Source organism: Varroa destructor, unplaced genomic scaffold (genome assembly GCF_002443255.2).
Source record: "Varroa destructor unplaced genomic scaffold, Vdes_3.0 BEIS01000001.1, whole genome shotgun sequence".
In the NCBI taxonomy this organism is placed as follows: domain Eukaryota; kingdom Metazoa; phylum Arthropoda; class Arachnida; order Mesostigmata; family Varroidae; genus Varroa; species Varroa destructor.
The window spans coordinates 12,755,913-12,777,749 of NW_019211454.1; the positions used below are offsets into that span (position 1 = coordinate 12,755,913).

The following is a 21,837-nucleotide window of genomic DNA, read 5'->3' on the forward strand; positions in this document are numbered from 1 at the left end:
AAATCATCTTAGAGAAACAACCGGGGATTTCGCTTGCTACATGACTAGCTATTCAGATTGTCACATGTATCATGCTAAAATCCGAAATTTTATTGCGACTATAACAAAAATATAACGGACGCCATCTTGTTGTAGCTAAGAGAATATGAAATTTTAGATAATAAAAAATAAGCATTTCTCTAATCTGCCCAGGTGTTTTCCAAAGGATACAAAACTGTAAAAACAAAAGTCAACTACATAGAAGAGATCTACTAGAGGAAATAACACTAAAATTATTTTTCTAAGTATAGACCCGTTGATGATAATCTAAGTATCAGATTAAGATTGTCGTACAGACATATCCCGATTTCCAGCCAGAACCCGTGAATTCTCCGTGGGTGTAGAAGGCCTAGCATTGTTAAGGTGTCACCCCCTCGGTGTTGCCAGGCCGTCGCGCAAAGATATAACTCACAAATTATTTTGACCCAGTTATATTCATATTAGTCATATTCAGCAAGAAATGCACGGCATTCCCGCATGTCCTTCTCCATCGACATGGCATTTTCGACAAAACGGATTACCTAAGGGGCTGCTAGTAGCTTCATCGGTAGCTTTGCTTCATTTCGAAAGTCGTCGCTATGAAGTCCGTTGAACACTTTAAAAACCGGCCAGGTTACAAAAAAACACACGAGTTCGTGTTATTCACCCAGGTAGGTGGTCAACCTTTCGCAGTTGGTTGTCAGTCGACATCCGCAGTGATTTGCAGCTGTGGGCCATTTATCTTTCGACAGCTTTCTTATCGTCACACATTCATCTGTGTGAGTGGGCCTATTTCTTATAGCGCTTGGCCTGTCGTCTCCTATGCCCTAATGGTGTACTCTGCTATGGCAGCCTGCCGCTGTCAAAGCTTCGAATGTATCTCGTAAACGTCGAAGCAAAGCATTGGCATCGTCGAGTAGTAAATAAGTATGATAGCATTACAAACGAAAAACAACGTGGGCCTGCCTTCGTTATACCCGAACTTGAACCTGCAAGGCAAGTTCCGCAAGCGCTACTTGCACACTGTTGTACTGTCATATTCTGTAACCGGCTGTACGAACCGGGGCAGGACCGAACGTCAGATCGCATCACACGTCCTGATTTCGTACCGGCCAGATAGATGACGCTGTTAGCCGAGCATTCGGCTAACAGCGTCATCTATCTGTGGCCTCGCAATGTCCGAAACGACATCTCGTGTTACCTAAAACATTCGTTCGCACCACATCGTTGCGTCGCGTTAATAATGAGGTGTGAGCGACTTGAAGTAGAGATCATTTTCGATTAAGTGCGCGCATGCCACACGCGTCACTTTGCCTATTATAGCATTTGTAAACGAGAGGACATGAAATAGCGACAGCAAATGGAAACTGACGATAGGCAGATACTCTTGGTATTTACGCTTGTCACCATCTACTGCATTGAGATCGCTGATCTCGACGTATGACAGAGGCTGTATGTAGTAATTATTACTGAAAAGCTGACGATTTGCCTAGCGGAAAACATCCTAAAGTTTCCTAGCCGATAATGTTTCGTATGCCGGCTATTTTGGCAAAATCAATGTACCGTAGTTATCATTCGGATTGACGCACTTTTGATCTGTAATGATTAGTGCATTGTCTGAGAAGACGAAAAACTCAATAATAATGTTATTTGAATAGCAATTATTTTATCCTTATCTTGAACGGTGAAAACTTTAATGCGTCAGGAGGCAGTGAGGTGTCTGTCCGAAGACGCAGGTGAGCACCTAGTTACAAGTCTGAGCTTTGTTCGAAAACATTATCAAAGAATATTGCTTCAGGTTTTAATCTGACGATATTTATACCCCCATCAAAGTGATATTGTTTTATTGACAATGGTTCGATAGAATGCGAACTGTCGTCAAAGGCAATCACTCATATCTACTAGGTCACGACACAAAATTATAATAATTTGGCTAAGTATTTTTTGGTACACATTGAATAGACAAAACAGATGAACCGTAGAGGACACGTGAGCCTTGATGAATCCTATCTTTGATAGCCTTAATGCGAAAATAGCACGATGAGTTCATCTCTTCGTTTTGAAATTCGTTCTAAACTCAAACTGATATTTATTTTGAAGAAACGCATTCAAAAGTGGTATAAGAAGGTCGCCTAGAGGAGCAGATGACCATCACAGGTCAATATTCACATTTCTTTTACAATAACCGGTAGTCTTCAATTGTACACCTTTTTTTCATTTAGCCTACCAAAAGACATTTATTTTTTCCATGTTTCTCTACGTCTAAATAGTAGTTCTGTTTGGATGATTCGGTTAAATAGAGCTATACTCGGCTAGGTATGGCCGATAGGACATCTTTTGGCAGTTCCCCTTCTTGTCAAGGACACCGCGGTGATGCACGCAAATGTGACACAAACCGGTTTATATTATTGTTCGTAATGATCGCGCTGAAAGCTCGTCTGCTCTGTGATTCTTGGCCATGCTTGTGGCTTGCCTACCTTTACCTTCTTTTTTCCGACTGAGAGTTCGGCTACTATTTGCCTTAGCACAATTTATGCTATGAACCAGTATCAGTGCGGTAACTCTTAAGCTTTGGAACCCTAACACTATATTGACAGACCCCGATCCACGTTTCCGATAGTGCCTGCCTATTGGATGCGCATACACCGCCTTTTTCGAAGCCCTAATACACTCAGATGTCTAGTCCATAGCTGTAAATCGATGAGCATTGGTGGCCGACATAGACGAAATATTCAGATCGACCAGTTTATTGCTGACTACGATTTTAGGATGCCTTTGCTTTATTTCCTTTTTGACTATTACGAAATTATGGCTGTCACGTAGTAATCGATGATATATGGGTTTTATATGGCGCTAGTTGGTAACGTTCATAAGCAAAACTCACACGGTTCTGCGTCTTGTCTGCTTCTGTCTCTATTCCGTCTGCCTACAGTCTCTGGTGTATTCCGACCTCGACATATACTAAACGTCAGCGTGCGGGGCAGAACTGAACTGCATGTGGGTAAGCTAATACCGTCGTGCTAAGATTCTTTGGCAAACCACAACAGAATCCGCAGCACGAGAGGCCATAAGGAGCCAACATAAAATTGACAAGTACACAAGGCACTGAGCAACTCGTCTTCCTTATATCGTCGCCTACGCCTGACAGTCCCATCGGTTTGCTTAAGACTGGGACCAATACCCATGTTATAACAAAAGGTAATGAAAGAATACACAATGTCATGGGAAAATCTTTAGTTGCAGCGCCTAAAATAGTTGTTGACATAAAGGAATTTAGGACCGAGCGGACGGGTGCTTCGCATGTGTTGGTGCAGAGACGCTGCGCGTTAGAACCTTATGGTAGCCTAGACGAAAGTCTCGATGGGAAAAATAAGTCGCAAAAACTGTGCGTCTGTCTTCGCTTCGATCTGGAATTAAGCCTATCATACATGAGAGAGACGATGCATGCTTACATAGGCACAGAAAGTAATTAGGTTTCTATTAAACACAACTTTGATAGTTGTGCCTAGGGCGTTCCAGACAAGCTACACGTTCATTTTATCAAGTAACAATTGCATGGCGATTCAGTGGAGTATTGCCATCTTCGTGAGGTGCATAAAATACCCCCTACTAAAAATAGTTGATATACAGCGTGAGTAAAATAGGCTTTAGCGTTTTTCATGCAAGAGCATTTCATGCCTGTTCTGTATGTCTCTTAGTTTTATTTACTCGCAGTCTGCGTTATCTGCCGTTTTCGGCAGAGTTAATCGCCGCCTCTACTCATTGTATATATAAAAAATGGTAGATTGAGGGTATATTCGAACGAAGACACACTGACAGGTTGTTTGTGTGTGTGTGTGTGTGGGGGGGGGGGGGGATAAGAACGTCACGAACGGAAGGAATATTGCGAGGCTGTTCTATGTGCATTGTTGTGACGTAAGAATTGGAGGGTTGTGCGAAAAAAACCCTATGGTACCCCATTATATGTCGACAGGACGGGAGGCAGGACGGGTATCGAAGCGTGAAATTGTTCCTGAGCCTGTTCTCGAACTGGCATTACGACCCCACGCAATGCTTTCTTTTTAGTACTACCGGCGAGTAAAGTCGCATGCACACATTGGAAGCTTATGTCCTAACAAAGTAACATTGTTGAGTTTACTGCTTTTGAGACGGGAGCTAAATACCCCAAACTTGGACCCCGTGATCTTTGCATACATGTATATATATAGACGAGATTATGGCGACCAAGTCGAACTTTTAATTTTTACCGGCTAATTGAATCAAAAACGCGTCATGTCGGATTTACGCGTATGTTACGTACATTTGTAATGTATACTATTCCAGGTCTTGCCTATCCTAAGCATCGGTGCGATTTTTCTCGTGTTTACGTCTCTTTTCTTCCGCTTTAATCTTTTCCGCGTTACCCTAGTGCTTCAGACTCAATATTCCGCAAAGAAAACTGGAAAGAACAGTTCTCAGAGCAGGCCCGAGTTTCGTAGGCTTACCCATATAGCTTTCCACTGTTTCCTTACTCGAGTGGGTGGGCGTGGAGGACGTTGATTGCGACTGCATGTTGTTTGTTGCGCAGAGCTATTCGCTTGGTTTTGCCGATTCCCGTCGCGGTCCTCGTTTCCTCTCCTTTTTCCGTCTTGGCCTCTGGCATCGCTTGTTATCTCCTCTTGCGTCTCTATAGCGCCTACGGTAGCGCAAGCCTGACTGAGCGTTCGCGGGGCTATCATTTTTGAGCTGAACCGGCTACGGGGAGCAATGAGCGCGGGGCGATTTCAACCAACCGACTCCAGCCCGTAGCCCTACCAAAAGTCTCTTAGCGCCTTTGCCTCTGCCTGCGCACCCGTTGGCCCATCGACACTCTGCAGAACCCGGCCAGTACCAAGTAGCGCAAACAGTATAGTCAGGACGGGCAAAAGGCGAACAGACAAAACCAGAGACCGTATCTGGTTGCCGTTAGCCAAGGCCAGCAGAACACTAGGGTGGGCCGGCTATCTCGAACCGGCGGCCCCCTTACTAACAAGCTCTAGTTGCTTCTCGCCTCTTTGCTTCAGCAATGGTCCATGTTTCTTTCTCTCTCAACGCAAAACCTCTCCCCGACACATTTCTCCCACTCGTTCCACAGTCGTTGAGCCCTTATGTTGGGTTGATTCGTGCCGCAGTGTCGTTGAAGCTAACGTCGACAGCTGCTTGTGGGGGCAACACCATCGACTTTACGACAGCCGTGCGGCCGGCAGATAAGTTTAACAGCTACGAGCTGCAGGCCGCTACCGGCCCGGATAATAACTGCGACGGCGCAAGCAGGACAGCTGCAAACAGCTGTGAGTCGCTTTGGCCACTGGACATCGGTTCCGCCGTCCTGCCGGCAGCAGCAGACAGCCTATCGTCGACAGGACAAGTGGCGACCTGTGGGTTGTCAAACCGGCCACTGTGGAACTGGTGTGGTGTGGTATATAAAGATGGGCTCAAGAACTGAGACGCGGTGGGGGCTAACGGGCACACGCGGAAAGGCAGACAGAAACTGGAAAGCGAAGGTTGCTGGAGGTGGATGCTGTTGGAAAAACAGGGCACACAATATAGGGGTTCGTTGGTGTGGAGAAGTAAATGGAGGCTAGTTTTAAGCCTTAAAATTACGGAGTTTGCCATTGCTGTTGAGAAGTCAAGTTAAATTCTGCATCATTAAGGAACCCTTTGTATTGCAATGAACAGTAACTCGCTCAAGCGAACGTTAATATTTAAAATATTGGATCGGTCAGTTTTCTGGCCTTTCTTATTACTAATTGCTTAGTTTTAACCGAAGAGCTTCTGCAAACGAATTTGTGTTCGGGCCGACCGTGAAGAAGTGGGCCTCTATTTAAGATACTTTACCTAAACTGTAGAACAGATCATTGGAATTGCGAAGCTGAATATTCCAAGTGGCATTGACTACAATGGAGCGGATGGCTTCACTGTAAATATGACTTTTACACTATCAGCAATAGGCGTCTAAAATACTGAGTTATCATATTTAGGTATTTTTACATTTGAGAAATCTTCGTCCACTTTTGCTTACCTTACAAGCTTAATCGAATGCTCTAGGGTGGAACATTAGAATACAGGGAGGCTATTTTAGTTTGGGCGTTTGTATGGTATTAGAAATTTTAGCCACCTTTTAGTTGGCTAAAAAATGGCCTCCCTTCCAACTACTATCCGAATAATTGAAATTTCACGACTCTTCCCAAAACATTTACAGGCACAAGAGAAACGATCTTCTTCGGTTTTCAATTGAATTGAATTACATAGAGATAGATAAAGATGGACATCTTCTCTTTCTACTGATAATTAGATAATCAACAGCGAATGGAGAACCACGCGTCGTTTTGAATAGACCGCTATAGTAATTACGAACAAATGCTACCATGGTGTAATGGTGCAATCAAATTTTGTAGGTCAGTTAGAGAAGTTCCATGTAATCACGGTGGGTGCAAGTCCTTGATGCCGTACTGAGGGGTGCTTCTGAGAGGCGCTTGTTCGGTGCGTGAGAGGAGCCGAAAACGTTCGTTTGCTGAGTCAACCAATCCGGGGACTTTGCTAATATACACAGTGAGAAAATGCTTTTTTTTTCCTGCGCTACACACTCTCCTCTGTGCAAGTAAAGGTGTCTCCTAGTGTCCTGTTGCTGTGCAACAATTCGTTTGTTCAGATTTCCATAGATTCTTCGACTACTTTTGCTATTGCTACTACGAAAGTAGTATCAACGTTTAAAATAAGCCAAATCATTCTACATAATTAGCTTTTGTTGTGGGTTCGTATATGCTCTGTGAAAGAAATTCTAACAATAGAAGTTCTAGAACAAAAGTTGCTATGTAGCATCATACTAGTTAATATGAAAATGCACGACCATTGTTTACATGTGTATAAACATAAAGGCACAGTCCGAATAATAACAATAATAATAAGTTCAGTTTTTTTTTTTTTTTTATCTATATATAAGTATGATCTGAGTTGCAAAAGTGTCGACACAAAATATATAACAGCAGTTTCACTCCCTACCGTAGATGCTTAAAAGTATTACCGTTCTGGTCTGCAACAACGCTTTGGATTTCTTTAACATCCTATCCATTCCGAACTTACTTTGTCTATACAATTGGTTAAAAGTCGCACAAGTGGATCCGCCTCAAACTCTATGCGATACCGTATTTGTACTTCTGCTGTATTCTCACGCGTTCCATGACATGTTTTGTTTAAAAGTTAATCTTGTTAGGTTTAGGGAGGGTTATTTTCAATTGCTCGTACCCTGAATGTAAAGCAATGCGTACGGAACACTCTGTGTACGGTTGAGAGCATCAATGCATGACATACCGATACGCAGGCGTGTTTCTAAGCAAAATGATACAAAATTTTATTAAATCTCGGAGGTAGACAGTGGTTACTGGAGACGCAATGTCTGACGGCTCTATGAAAGTCGGATCGGAGGGGCTACGTTTATCGCAAAGCCCGTATACAGAGCGTATCTTTTATTGTCTCCGATAAATCCATGTATACGTAGGTAAAACGTTAATCTGTAACCAATAACGTTTACGATGTAGCATACGAATTATATACGAAACGCTCTATAACTACGCATTTCAATCGAGATTAGATATATTGAATGTGAACAAAGAGAAAATTCACTGAAAATATTTCTGCATCGACGCTGATAGCTTTCTCTGCATCTACAAACTACAAGAAAATTGTTAACTCTAAACTTTTAAGAGCTACAGGTTTAGGTTAATAAGACTGGCTGGGTTTAGATTGGCAGAGATCTACTGGACATATTTGGCTCTTTTTCGCTCAGCTAGCGTCCTGTATTGTTGGTGGGTTTATTTGTAAACTGCGCTATGCCGTTCCCATTTTAAGATTGCCAATATAGTTGATTATATTATATAAGAAATGAGGATGGCCCACACTATACTAGTGTCGATACTGTTTTTAGGTGGGCAGTATTGATAGTAAGTGCATGTAGAATTAAGCGATTATATTATATAGTTCTGTGCGTACGGATCATGACAAATAACACGGGGGGTACGATGCAACGATCACTAAACAGTTTACGCAAAGGAACACATATCTCTATATTGACTGTAGGCTTAGTGTAATCGCGCGTTACAGGCGGCCTGTGTGATACCGCTGGTTGTCCTGATCTCCCGTATATGAGTCTTAGGACGTTCTGTCCGAGCATGAAAACATCTAAAAAACTTTTCTTTCATTAACATAACCTATCTGAAGTACCGTAGTTTCTGACTTATTTTCTGCGCTCACAAAGCAACGATGAAAATATTTGCTAAAAAAGTATTTTCTTTGTATGAAAAACACACCGGGACAATCATGTACAATTTTTAGCAGTTCTGGTTGTGTTTGTTCAGGTTTTGTGCACTAATTTCTTAATTAATTTGCGTAACGGATAAAAACAGAAAAAAAAAATGGCTATTCTACGCTCGTTTGATTTGCTTTAACATGACTGTGTCCATGGGTGGCGCAATTGATCTGTAGTCAACAAAATATTATCCGTTCGTGTCCTGGACGTCAGGCGGAAATGCAAGACAGATTGAGGAGGTCTCGGTGCCTTTCGCCGGATAACACGCTGCCCTACGTACTGGTCCTGAGTACCAGTGACCCTAGCTAGCGATGAATAAACGCTAACGCACGAGGCAAACAGTTTAGAGTTATCCTTTTTTTTTGGTTGGGCGACGTAGAAGTTTAGCGTAAGACAGCACATCCTGCTGTAGCTGTACACTCGCCAGCTGCGAAATCGACCAGAAAGGAATCGTGGATAACTGTTTGTGCATTTTTCAATTGTGTGCATTTTAAGGTGTACGGTAACATATCCTGCATCAGTTTGTCCTGTTGCCAAAAAGGGTTCGTGGGTTGGTTCGATGTTGGGAAATGTTCACGGCCGGTAGTACTTTCCTGTGCGCCACAGAACAGGTAGATCATGCAAACGTTTGTCAAGATAGCTTTGTCATGTATTTGATAATTCTAGATAACTGACTACATAAGCATGGCATACAGGATGTGGGCAGAACGACTCTACGATGCGTTCCTATAGTCTTCGCTCATAGTTGTCCTATTTATCAAACGCCCATTTGTCAGCTGCTGCTGTTACTGATGTTGAACCCTCCTCGATTTACCGATTTAATTAAACGATCCATTTTTCACCTAGCGGGATAGACTAGTCGGCAGCGCGCTCTATATATCGCGTCGGCGCGATTCGCTGGGCTTGATTCACGCTAAATAGAAGGGCTTTTGATTAAAGCTACTTTATGGCTTTGTTATTCCTCTTCATTTGGCAATAACCGTCGTGACGATCGCAACAAACGAGAGGTGCAATACACGTGTTGTATCCATCCACGAGAAGCACGAATATCGTAGGCCCATATTTTCCTACTGATACAAGAGACCGGATAGTCAACAATTGATGGAAAGTACCTTGCGTCGGGGCTGACACGCCACATTGTAAGCGTGCCTTTCTGCGAGTTCCAGCGTTAGACTGGGGTGAGCTAAGCTAGACCATGAACCCCTTCCCGGATGACTTCCGTCGTAATACTTGACGATTCAGATCTGGCGCAGATCAATATACACAACGTAGAGGTAACGAACTAACCGTGGGTTAAAAACCGTATATGCCAGCTGGAAGGTGATACTGATGTTTAAATCAATTAATCAAAACTATTAAAGTAATAACTTTAATAGTTTAAATTTTTTCCTTTTTCAATGCTTGTGTGTCGAGAGAGCCATGCATAGAAAAAAGCGCGGAAAAAATATTAAATGATATTGCTAATGTGATAATGTTTACAGTGGCCTTCTGCGAGCGGCTTCGTTATAAACGACCAGTTCTGCAGCTCACGCAAACACAGTATGGGCAATGCATCCATATCGACGCTGGCTCCCAGCTACGCTTGGAAAAACCGTTAGTTCGATTAAATTTATTCCGGTTCTATCTGCTGCAAGGATTTTTTTCGCATCTAATTAGCAGTAATGTCTTTTGTTGTTTTTTAGCGACAAAAATATTACTGTTTCAGCAAGAAACTGTTATTACTATAATGCCCATTTTCTGCGCTTTGTTTGTATCATCACATACAGACTAGCTTAAAACATCACTTTTTTATCGCCTAATATTCTTAATTCATTATGGCCATTTTGATTCATCTGCTGGATCGCCTCGCTGCGATCTTGTTCTTACGTTTCATCGAATTGAATATACGTTATACAAATGGTGAAGATCTTTTTTTTGGCAGTACCTAACCGCAGGTTTTCTCATCGATGACCTGACGGCCGGCGTCTCTTCCCTCGCCTTGCGCTGGCCAACCACAACAGGCTGGTTTGTCTCGTTTTACTGACAGAAAAGGTAGCAGCTACGGCAGGACCGACTATGAGAGCGTTTAGCTTCTTCGTAGTTAATGCTTACGTTTCAGCCTCGCTCTTTAATACAATGAAACGCCTGTTGGGTGTAGCGTTTCGTGAAAGATTGTTGTGATTTGGTAAGAAGTTGGAGAAGGAGACCTTGCGTCGTATTTACGCCGCGCACATGGATCCCTGTGTTTGGGCCGTAGAAGTCACTGCTGAATAGTACCATTGTTGACTCTGTTCTCGTAGTTGTTTTCGGCTTGTGGGCCCTCGAGCACTGCCGCGCCCGTCTGATCAATCGAAGACGTTATGACAGAGCGGTTTGAAGCTAACTTTTCCGAAAGAGGCTGAAGCTGATAGACCAGATAGAAATGACCGAGCTAGAAGCGAGCCTTCACGAGTTTGTTGCCGGTTACCGAGTGCCATGCATCTCGCATTGAGGAACAACATACCAAGGTGTTCCTCAGTCCAGCATGGATCTCAGCGACGACAAGTCTATCAGCTCGAAGCCAACCCACGCTTCCGAAAGCAGCTCCTTTGGACAGGTGACCACTTGTGAGGCGCGTTTTTCATATCAACAGCCGAATACCACCCGGCCAGCCTACAGCAGCAGGGCGTGTATCGTATAAAAGCCCATGTCGGTATTGCCCCCAGCAATTAGCACGGTCTTCCCGTGCAGCTGACATAGCTGTCGTGTTCACAGCTTCTGCTGTAGCCCTTTACAGGGATGGTGTGAAGCCACTGTCTGATCATTCGTCTTCTCCATTATCGATACAATCAAGCAGGATAGCCCCAAATGACCCGCACGCCCATATACATTAGATGCTTATTTTTGTATATTGTTTCTTCTGGTCTTTTTGTTGCTTTACGTCATCTTCGTTCTCTTACAGAGCGATCGCGACAAGTTAGCGGCATTACGACACTTGGCCGAATAACTCAACAACCTCCAGCGTCCCGGTTACCGCTGCCGCCTCCAACCTTTCGCACTGCCGAAGCTAGAACAGCACAATACGCTACATCACACGAAACGGCAATGTAACCGTTATTCATTTTTCTATGAATCGCCTGGTCTCTCGATCAGTCGTGGTCGACGCATTTGCTCATGCAGCAGCAGCAATCACATCAATGCACTGAAAACTACTACAAATAGAGCGCTATTGAATTAAACTAGGATTGACGAAGCCAACGTTGTTCCGCCTACTCGGACCTACGCCTGCACCTGCGTCCGCACTCGTATCTGTCTTATTACCGAGGAGTGAAATATAACCAGATCCTGTCAATGGTGTCTCATCTAGCTACTGTCGTCGTAATGCGTAACCGTAGTTCGTGGCCATGGCGTTCGTCCCGGTTCACTTCCCGTAGGGGTCTGCCGCTGTTGGCGAGCCTTAAATGCCGCCAGTGGCATTGGTTAGCAACTGCAAGAGTAGCTGCCGCGCAGGCCATATCATAGCGTATCATGGCGTAGATCGGCAGCAACAGCTTCACACTCAACCACCATCGCCCCCCTTCTATATCGATGTCGATCCAGCTACTAGAACAGCGAAACGTTCCGGTTGCGGACGGGCTCGAATCAAACGCAGTATCACAGGGCTGCCGTTGCCGCTACAGTCGGTTGATGGCAAACAAGGCTACGGCAACGACAGTGGCCGACAGCGGCGCGACGGGATCAATCCCCAAGCTGCGATGGTGGGCCAGTTTTTGCGATACAACGCTGGCAAAACAAGCCCCACGACGCGAGCGAACACAGCAAAGTCGCACGGATACAACAGTAACAGCAGCCCGATCATTGGAATCAGGAGAAACCAGATGTTTACAATGTAACACCGCTTATTCGTAGCCACCAGATTAGCGGCTTTGGCACCCCCCGAATGAGCAGCGGTACTACTAATGCAACAGTCCGATGATGCCAACGGTGCGCCACAAACAAAACACATATACATAACATACACGGCAAACACGTACAACGCGGCATTACCTTTGAATTGTGCCGCCGTCTGTTGCATTCGGCCGTGTGTGTAACGGAGGACGAGCGTAGACGTCAAAGAGCATTGCCAGGCCGCGGCCGGCACACACCGATGAACTAAAACGAACGAAAAAGCGCAGACAAGAGTTGCAGGCAAGCGATTAACGTCGCCACTGGTAGGTGTACAGTTAGCGACGCATGCACAATATCCTCTGATTGCTTTTTTATCAAGGCGAATTAACGGTTTCTGTTGTTTCCACGAAAGCGCGGCACGCAAGAATTAGCAGGGTATATTTCGAAGCCAAATGGACGCTAGTTGTTCCAGTCTGTACAATTCCTTAACTGGTTATCTCTTTACAGCTTACTCAAAAATGATGAACGCTTACAGGCCGACCATCAACGCGTCTGGTCAAATTTTAGGTTTAGAGCGGCGGCGGCGGCGGCGGCGGCGAGCATTAGGCAATGCTAGAAAGTGGACAGACGTCAGCTGTCCGGTTTGCTTTAGCTTGAAAACTCTATCGAGTCAGCAAATGGTGCTTAGTCTCACAACGGAATGATGTAGGTGAAGGTGGGGAATCTGACAACAGTCGCAGAGGGCGGAATTTAAGGGAGCAATCCTGAATCGAGGGAGGAAACCCTGGATGGGGCTTGAATCCTGGAAAGGAAAAAAAATACACCTTCACACCATTGCTAGTTCCTCTCGTACAGAGACGAATTATTCCTAAGCACGCAACGCCAATCAGAGGTAATTTTCACTGGGCAGGGAATTGTGCTATTCGATAAGCAATTGAGGGAAGAAACATTCATTATGTTCAAAGTTTTTTATGTGTTTTTGACAGGACTTGAGGCAACGATTCAATATATGTGTACACATAAACAGTAGCAATGTAAAAGGCTTTAGTCAAAAGTAAATGTTTTTTTTCATATAAGAGACAGCATCTTATACCAACCAATCTTAGGGTTCACTACGTTTTTCTTCAATGTTTGCTTAGGATCACTCGCTTATAGTATTATTAGACAACCATCTATTAACGACCAAATGCAACCCATTGGCTTCCGATGAGCGTCCCTCATCATCAGGTAATTTGATCATTTTGACAACGCTTTATGAATTAGGTCCTCACTAATGCTGCAGAGTTGTGAAGCCATTTCGCCATTCTCTGCCTCGGGACTGGGTTGCACTTCTCGGCATTTCTTGAAATATTTCCCTGATATTTGGGCGATGCCGGGATCCATTCTGGGGTCCGTGCTCCTTTCTCAGGAGACGAACCAAAACATTGCAGGCCTCGGTGCAGCCACGTGTTACGCAGGAGATTGGTACGCCGAACGAAGTTTGGATGAGACCCGTTAGCCGTAAATCCTGTAAAGTGGCCGATAGCACTAGTTGATACATGCGTGGTAAGTGAGGAAAAATGATACTGATAGCACTCATTGATGTTTTTCAGCCGTCGGAGTTTGTGTAGAGGCGATACGGCGGTGCACTGCCTGATCCTTGAAGGTGGGCCGCTCATACCCAATTACCTATTATCTGAGCTAAATGCAACGAATTCACTTACTATGGACTCGGGTGATGTCAAGGAACGCATTTCCTATCCAGCTAAAACTTCCCCAACCTCCAACGACCAACATCACGACTTATGGACAGATTTTTTAGCATTTAGGAAAGACGTTCGGCTAAGGGAAAAGGGAAAGTATTATGACTGAAAAACTTCTAAAGAAGGAAACTCACTTTAGAAAGCTATTATGTGTTAATGTAGATGAGTGCTAAATGTAAATGGCCAATTTCATTTAGAAATAAATAAATTAGTTTGGCTGGGTACAACTCAGCGCGTTGTTGCTCCGATGTTCTGACAGGAATGAACAGACAAACATGCATGGAAAACTTCGTATACCAAATATACCTAACTAAAATAATATGACTATTCGTATTATTTTTTGGACGTTCATTTAAACGGGAATGGCAGACGTATTCGGTACGGCATCTTTGTTGATGATCGGGCTCGCTAGCGTGTGATATAATGCACATTCTGATGCTACCGTACGCTCCGATAATTGATATTCCATATGGAGGTTGTTGGGAATGCTGCGGTTCTTGATCCTGCGGGGTCTCGGCAGCAGCAATTAAAATACGTGCAGCCAGTATGGCTAGACACGACAGGAAAATCAGTTGGTTAGCAAGATGAAAATGACCCAGGCGGCTTGTGGCTAACGTCAATTCCAACCATTTCCCTGGACTAATGATGTTTGCCTTGAGAACTAGGACTTCAAGGCAAGTCTCAGTGTTTAACAACTGCGAAGTGCGCACGCATCCACCGATTTCAGTGAGGCAAGACCGATAATATAATATAAAGTATCGTCGTTGAGTGCGTTACACTGTTCCGTAACCAGCTTTGCCCTCGACCCAGTGCGGCGTGCCAGAATTACTCGAGCGCCACGGACGCCAGCCCTCTGGCAATGGCCAAGCCGATTCCATATGTAGCCCCAGTGATGCGGCCTTAATTGTCGAAGGAAAGAAAGAAAGAAAGAAAGAGTTACGAAAATCACGAATCAAAACTGTTCAAGTGAAAGTTGAAAATTTACACGAAATTAGTCTCACAACAGCTTGTAAACACGGCTGTATAGAGATGAATATGGAAAAATGGAACGATGGCTGATTTCTGACAACGATAATAACAATGCTGTAATGCACAGTGTTGTTATCATTATACACCTATCACTTGCTACATCCAGGCACTTACAAAACGAAAAGTCAAACGAGGATCGTCCAAGCCATTATTCCGTTGTTTTTTGACTTCGGCGGCTGTTTAGCCTGTTTACTCTGTCATATATCGCTTACGGTCACGGCGGTCCGATTCGTCACCCTTTGCCTTAGACAGTCCTCCGGTTTTGCACCGGATCGTAGAACGAAGTCCCTAGAAACTATGTTCTAAATAGTCCGTAGAAACTATGTTCTAAATATCAGCAGACGACGAAAGTGCGAGCTGGTGAAATCCTCTAACCATATCTACCATCATTGCCAACGTTAGAGGCGACTCATTTAGCTGACAGATGGTGTCCTATCAGAAATTGGGTGTATTTTTAGTCCGCAACAATGCCAAAGGAGTCAGCTTCACAAGGAGTAACGTTCACAATTAGCTAGTTACTTAGTCTCCACAAGCTGCTCCGGCTGTTTGGCAGCAGCAGCAGCAGCAGCAGCAGGCATTCTGCCGCTTTCTTAACTCCAGCGACACCAGTAAGCTTTTGCGAGAGCTGAGTGCCGCTTCTTTAGCCTCCTCAGTGCATCTGACGTCGGCGCATTCTCAGTGTACCACCGTGAATCTTTCCACAGTGTCTCCTCGTAGTCTTTTGGAAAGGGGGAGGGTGCGTGGCATTGTTCCGTTGAACTGGGCGAACGTGTGGGCTTTTGGAGTTGCCACCGTGTTGGGTCGATGGTGTAGGAGACGAAGGGGGGTAATGTAACGTTTCTGGCAGATATGAAAGACCGCTGAAAGGAATCGTTGCTTGTGGAGAGAGATGAGCAAGCCCCTTGTACGATGGGCTGGGGCAACGAGTACTCAAACTCAGCAGTCGACGGCAACGAACGGTTACTGCCGGCGTGCACGAGCTTGCCTTCTACGTTTGGCTCCATAAGTAAGAGTCCGATCGAGTTAAGTCGAAAGCTTTGCTTGCCAGGACACAAAACATGTATGAATTGTCATTCAACACGCTTCACACATCGCTATGCAGGCAGTAACATATGATACAGGAATAATAAAATGGCTTGAACCTAGTAATTGCTAATGAAGAGGAAATTTAGCGTTTGTAAGATTTTTACCCCGTAACAAACCATACTCCGTAGCAATTCTACATAAAGAGGTATTTCGTGTGGCTGCAAGTGTCGGCTTATTTTACGATGTTAATGGGTAAGGGACATGCTTTGAGCGAGAACCCTTCAGGCTAGTTCCTTATCCAGCGCGCAGGTCTCATGGTCCGGGCCACGGAAAAGCCGAAGGATAAGTTTTTTTAATGTTGCTGCTACTGCTATTTCTCAGGGAAGCAGTACTACAGTAGAGGATGGAAACCTTACGGCAGCCAATTCGGTCCTACAGGTGCCCGGGGCTGCGTTGTCCAAGTGGCTAGTACGCGTTTCTGTACGGGTTATCCTAATAACCAGGAAAACGATCAAGACATATGCCGGTCGCCGCTGGTTCAAATTTTAGTGTTGGTAGATAGTGTCAAAGAATCTGTGAAAAGTGTATGTGTTGTAACACACAAGTCTAGAAGGCCTGTTCAACTAAACTTTCCATAGTCAAAAGTACTAACGAGGAAGCGCAAATAGCTCACGTTAATATGTATTTGACAATAATTTGAAAAGAAAATGCAAAAATAATACAACGGTGCGGCGATTTTCCATCGGACACTTCACGGAGCATGAGGAAAAACAACGTACTGATATGTCTCTGTATAGGTGCAACGATGGCTGACGAAGGCTTTCGGAACGTTAAAAGCAAGAGGGCCACAAGGACCTGTGGTAAATAAACCCCACAAATCGCTGTGACCCAATTCGTTTGAGAAAAACGAAATGGTTCGAAATATTACTGCTTCGGTTTAATCATATAGTACTAAGCCTGGCTTCGACGTATCACAGGACTACATCAACTCTGCAATTTAATTTAGAAAAATTACAGAATTAAAAATATTGAGCTACCAGCTTTGTCCACGAATATATTTATATGAATATGCAGTAGTTGACAAGGCTCGGCCAAGCAGTTATCCATAGGCGTTCCTCCTGTACCCTCTGTTTAGTTAACCCGTATTTAAAGGTGATCAAGTCAGGCTGTTGTTTCGAAAAACACATATCGTGTTGCTGTCATCTGTTATTAATAGCCGTCCATGACGCTAGGTACCTTGGGCAAGCAACCTGGGCCTCTACAGATTATTGTTTTAGCATCCTGATAAAGTCCAGAGAATCGTTTGCTCTTTCACAGCTATCACTATATAAAAACCATTTTTATCAGCCTCACAAATCTAAAGTCGAGCTTTCCGTCTGCTGGTATTGCTAGGCATTGCACTCGATGCACCTACCTATAAAAAAAAAATAAGTATTCTAAATATTGGACCTTGTTGTGTTGTACCACACTGGTCATAATTATCAACCACAAGCTGGAAATTTGGAATAAGTCTTTCGAGTCACCTTTTGTTACTTCGTCAGAAGCCGTCCAGAGGCGCATCGCTGATCTGGAATCTGGAAGTTTCTCCAACAGAACTCGAAAACAATAGACTACCCATATAAACGATTTCTGTATCAATAATGCCGTCCTACTTTTTTCCTCCTTTCATAGCTCCTGTGTCATCGTATGGCAAAGCTTAGATTTGAAGCAATAATTTATCAAATAGGACTTGCTTGTCATGGATAGGTACAATAACCACGTATCTAGGAAGGCGTATCAGCCACTCGGATATAGTATTATAGGTGAACCCGTCGGAGGAGAGGAGACCCCATTGACATCATGTGAAATTCCCACTTTTTCCACATATCTTACGATACGAAATAAGATATCATTGCTATTGCTATACGATGACACAGATGATTTCTCTTTCTTTCAAGCAGTGCTCTCTTCTTTTCAACACAATCAACGATTTTTGAAACACATAGCAGAAATCCTTCGGCTGGAGATATACGGCACGACAGGGTAGGAGTAGTTATGCTGGTCAAACGCAGGTAGAGGGCGGCGTGCTAGCCTGAATAACAACAATAAGCTCATTGATTTAAAGACTGAAAAGACGGGAGAGTATTATTTAAACCTGCGTGCTTCTCTCGAATCGTTTCAAAAGACTCTCATCGTTTGCCATCTAAGCTAGCGACCCGACTCTAGTTGGAAAGTTGAAACGAATTGGAGTTTATAATTTTCAATATGTTGGATAAAGCGTAGGAAGGAGTTCTAGCTGTGGCTGCATCAATTACTTATAGCTATAAATATATTAAACGAATTGGTATCTTCGTTTCGATGACAAAAAAACAGCGAAAAATTACGCGTATTTTTTAATTAATCAAAAAAAAATTAGTTGTTCTATGTTCAAAGTCGATTTCATAAAATACGAAACAATGCAACATATTCGTTGTATCGCGTCATCCCGCAATCTTGGCCGGTTTCATGGCCTAGTCGAAGTAAAAAAGAATATTAAATTTTTTTAGCTACATTTATAGAATGGTACATTCAACTTCTATCCACATGGGTGGACATATCACATATACACACTTTTAATTTACGCTTATACTTTTTATCATTTTTAAATAGGACATATTTGTTTAATATTTTCAACCCATGACTAGGGACACGACCGGACGTAAAACGCAAACAAATGAACTTAGTTTCAGTCAGGTTTAATTACTGTTGTGTTGATAGGTGTTCCTTAAACAGGACTTCCGACAAACCGGGGCCTCCGTTGTCATGTCCAACGCGAAAAATATTTCGATATATCACCATTAATTGATATCCGCAACAATCGCTCGACGATTTCATTAGTACGCTTGAATACATTCTCTTGATCTGGAACAACGGATCTAGTAAAACGTAAACTGAAATCAGTACTGCACTCGGTGTTGATATCTGCGGTTTACCATTAGGGAGACGATGTCTGCGCTTGATCTAACGCGCGCAATCGTAGCTTCGCGTGGAATAGCGAAACATCGGATGCTGACGTGTCACTAACGAGCTTGATGAAGGACGAGGAACGATGATTGACCCGCTTGATATTGGTTCGTTCATAATGGGGCGACGTTGATTCCATTTTATAAACTCGGATCAGAAAACGAGTCTTCCCTCTATAGAGGCATGTTTCTGGTGTTATTAGTACGAACGAAACTAGAAATTGGGCACCTTAAGCAGCATATAGAAAAGTTAGCCCATAACACCGTCGACCCCGCACTAAACGTCCATGTTCCCGACCCTAAACCGGGCAAATTTTTCAATCGAACGAATTACATTATAAAGTGTATCAAAATAAAAATCGGCAGAAAAACTAACCGTGATCCCTGAGCCTCGTGTGTCACAAACGGATACCCAATTCCCCATGTCAAAAAAGGCGCTCCATATTGACTATCAAGCAAATATACCGTTGACTTTGAAAATGGTTGAAACAAGATTTTAGCTGTGTTGTAGCAGAATTTGATGTTGAATAACGTTACCTTTGTACAGTTTATCTGCAAGTAGAAAAAAGTCACTAAAAGAGACAATTTGTTATAGCGATACTCCGTATCGATGATTAGCAGTAATGGCAGAGAGCTACGTTCAGCTTCTAAAAAGGACACACTGCAATTCAGTTACATGGGCTGTCGTGTTTACCTCGAGTCGGGTGCCACGAAACCCAGATAGATGATAACAGATGCACTCGTGTTTCATATAAAGCCTATCTCTTTATTCTAGTCTTAAGAATTCTTTCAGTAGTAGAAAAGCTCCGTAGTGTTTTCGAATAGTAAAAATGTTCTCTAATAGATATGAATTCGCTGTCGATATATGTCGCCGAAATGGGCATTTTGGCGCCATGTTCGTGTCTAAGTAAGTGACGGGTCTCGTTCGACTAACCCGTATATGCACTCATCTCTTGGTAGGATTTGTCCGGCCCCAATATTAAGCGTTTCGCTGATTCTGTGTAGAAAAGCGTTGTAAGCAGTCGTACAATCGGACGGAAACTATTCCTAGCTTCAACATGCCTATACCAGGCAGATCTCTTCGTGTGCAGGAGGTGAAGCAACGCTAGCTCTTTAATACATTTAGATAGAGCCATTGGCTATTGTGCGTTACGACGATTACAGGCCTAGCTAGAAAAATATAGCTACGACAACCAGCGGCTATCTGTAACATATTTAGACATATAGTAATAATAAAGTTTAATAGCATTATTATACTGACGTAAAAGTGGAAGCTGGTGAAGGTTTGCACGATAACTATGGATCGGTTGAAATCGGATTTAGAAGAAGAACAACGGCATCGTTGAGTAAAAGATGCAATGCCAGGTAGGCCGTATAGTCCTGGCCATCCATCCACGTATGTTTAACGTACAAATCCGCCACCTTGAGGTTAGGGTTGATATACAGACACTGCTTTATGTGTGCTCAGCTAAGATACGCACACCCCTGTTGGACGGCTCCGATATTCAAAGCTGGTTAGGTTGTACTCTGAAGACATTTTCGAATCATCAACTATACTATCATTCTGAATTATTACTAAGCTAGCCATTCTAATGGTGCAGCAGATGATCCTCTATTTGTAACAAAAGTCTACGTAATATCTTTCAGCAAACAAATCTTAACTTAATGGGTAGAGGAACAAGCACGCGCAATAAGAACTGGTCAAGGTTGGAATGGAAAATAACCCTCCTAAAGATAGTCGCTTTGAAAACAAATACGGTTGGTGTCCCTAGTCTGCAACCCAGAACTATAACGCAGACGAACTAAATCATTCAACTAAACCTTTGTTACAATATGTATAATAGAGCACTAGACCGCGGAAAGCACTAGAATCGATACTAGATAACCACAACTACCCGACAAAAAACTATAATCTATCACCTTATTCTGACTTTTGCCGTCTGTCATACTGAAATACTACTTTCAGTAGAGCGGGTTCATCTTGCCCTTATCTATCATAGCGTTTGATGATCACAGAAGCTATTTACTACAGTTATGCACGTCCTGGCGCTGAAGCTGTCCAAGAATGGACCTTTCATAAATTTTTTATTTACGTTCACTAATCCCGCTCTCTTTGTCACGTTTGTAGGCGTCAATAAAATACAGCCAGTGTCATTTGCACATGATCTTGTCTTCCAGCAAAGCAACGATGAACCTTGCCCGCAGGAGAAGACCTTTTGTTAGGTAATTTTTAGGTGACTTTGTTAGGCGTAAATGTTAGGTGATGAAGTCCATATCTGGACTTTCCAGAAGGGTACCGTTTCAAGTTATAAATGGTACGACTCGGTTGTCAATAGAAATGCCTCTTGAGGCCGATCTTTAAAAACCCTACGATTAGGGCATTGTGCAACATAGGTTCTTTTTAACAACGTGATATGGATGTACTGCAGGTCGGCTGGTTAGATATCTGAAATCAATCGCTGATTTCCGCTCTATCATTTGATTCTGACTCACGCTGAATAGCATCGCTATTATTTATATACACTGGTCCTGGCATATTTTCTGCAGATGCCATTGCCACGGTACATGAAAACCTGATAGAATCACTTGGTGTCGACGTAGTTAGTAGTTTTCTAAGCTCCATAGAAACGATTCATAGCTCGTGCAAAAACAGAGCCTCGCCCCAAACAATGTGTATGCACTATCGTCAAAATACTATGTACCAGGTCAACCGGTCAAAGATCTGTATGTCTTTAGAAGCTTTATGATTACACAGATGAGACATTATACCTATGTATCTCAAATGTCTTTTATTTAGACTGAAAAAATAATTGTAATTTCATTAATTATAATGCAGATGTATAGTTTTAAGGAATGTCAACAGTTAAGCATA

General features: G+C 43.3%; 1 long non-coding RNA gene across 1 annotated transcript in view; it reads right to left on the reverse strand.

Moving 5' to 3' along the window:
- The window catches only part of LOC147758269 (uncharacterized), a 105,967-nt gene that overhangs the window by 10,774 nt on the left and 73,356 nt on the right, over positions 1-21,837 (reverse strand). The window lies entirely within an intron of this gene.